Below are 2,122 nucleotides of genomic sequence, written 5' to 3' on the forward strand. Positions count from 1 at the left end.
ATGCCACATTTTTCTTCATAGAACCCAGCTTCCTGGATTATTTGCTCAGCATACAGATTGAACAAGTACAGTGAAAGAATACAACCCTGTCACACACCTTTCTTAATTTTAAACCATTCAGTGTTCCCATGTTTTGTTAGAACAACTGTCTCTTGGTCCAGGTCCAGGTTCCTCATGAGCATAATTAAGTGTTCTGGAATACTCATACTTCGCAATGTTGTCCATAGTTTGTCATGATCTACACAATTGAAAGCCGTTTTGTAGTCAATAAAGCACAGGTAAACATCTTTCTGATAGTCTCTGCTTTCAGCCAAGATCTATTGGGTGTCAGCAATGATACCCCTCATTCCACGGCCTCTTCTGAATCCAGCTTGAACCTCTGGAAGTTCTCTGTCAATGTATGCTTGCAGCTGTTTCTGTATTACCTTTAGTAAAACTTTACTCACATGGGGTATCAAACAGATTTCCGCATTCTGTTGGGAATCGGCTTGGTTTTTTATTATCAAGAGAGAACGTCCTAAGATTGAGTATCAGATTCCCACAGGATATAAGGAGTAACTAAGGAAGGGGCTCTGGTACAGTAGTGGTTACTAATCGGGATGGGAACCTCAAACTCAGCAGTTCAAAACTACCAGCTATTCCATGGGAGAAAAATGAGGCTTTCTGATCCCATAAAGATTTACAACCTCGGAAACCCTGTACAGGGTCTCTATGAGTTGGAACCGACTCCACAGCACATAACTACCACCACCACCAGGGAACTAAGAGATGCTTTTATCACCAGTTGGAAACACCCAAGGAAAAGCTCAGGCAAGTCTTAAATGGGCTGACTCCTTAAAACTGATGCACTGTAGGTCTCCTGCCATGTGAAGCCTTCCTGACTATCCACATACAGGTGTCCTTTCTTATATCCCATCAGCTGCACATGCTTCATTCTACTGAAGCACCTATTGTACCTATAACTGTGTTTGTTTGTATATTCCTGATCTTGACTATGAATTCTTTCAGATCAGGGTCTATCTATATAGCCATTCTCTCTGTATCTCTAATAAACACCTAGCATTCCAAACAAAAACTATGACTTAAATCATGAACAGTGGTCCTGGTGTAGTGGTGTAAGATAAGCACTGGACTGCTAACCACAGATTGGTGGTTCAAACCCACCAGTTACTCTCCTCGGAAACCCTATACAGGGTCAAAACTTTGTCATTTCATTTTCAACAAGAGGAACCAACTCGATGGCACTTAGCAATAACAAAGATAATAACCGCATGTGAGGTCCTTGAGTGGCACAAATGGTTTGAACTGGATTACTAGCCTAAAGTTGATGCTTCAAACCCACCCAACAATCTCACAGAAAAAAGGTCTGGTGATCTGTTTCTGTGAAAATCACAACCAGGAAAACCCCATGTAGCAACATATTCCTTAATGCATGAGGTCATGATGAGTTAGAATGAATTCAATGACCATGGGGTTGCTTTTTCGATGTGTTTAATAACCAAATAAAATTTGACCATACTACAGATATTCAAGATAATCAGTTTGACATCTAAAAATTAATTAAAAAACACTTTAGATGCTCCATGAATCCCTTGGAGAAATGTAAAGAGTAATTACATTGCAGTTCTCAACATCCAGCTGACTCCGCAAAAGGCAGGTCATCACAATGTTTTTGTTCTTAAGTGTCCTTGAGTCCATCCAAATCACAGAAAACCTGTAAAGGGTTCCCAAGGAGCGGCTGGTGGGTTTGAACCACTGACCTTGGGTCAGCAGTCTAGTGCTTATCCTACAGCACCATACCAGGACTCTAGTCATCACAATGTTGTTGTTAAATGTTGTCAATTCTGACTCATAACAACCCTGTATAAGGGTTTCCTAGGAGCAGTTGGCGATCTTCTGGTTCAAACCGATCTTGCAGTCCAGTGCTTATCCTTGCAGCACCACACCAGGACTATAGCTTCTTCTCAATACCCCTACTTTTTTTCTTTCCATGCTTCTCCTTTGCTCTCTCAATGCTCCAGCTCAAACCTGCTGTCCCTGTTTGGGCATTCCAAGAGTTGTGTCCATTTCTTCCTGGTGAAAGTCAATTTTATTTTTCTCAACTCCAATACCAAAGTTACAC

Source organism: Chrysochloris asiatica, unplaced genomic scaffold (assembly GCF_000296735.1).
Source record: "Chrysochloris asiatica unplaced genomic scaffold, ChrAsi1.0 scaffold00123, whole genome shotgun sequence".
Taxonomy (NCBI): domain Eukaryota; kingdom Metazoa; phylum Chordata; class Mammalia; order Afrosoricida; family Chrysochloridae; genus Chrysochloris; species Chrysochloris asiatica.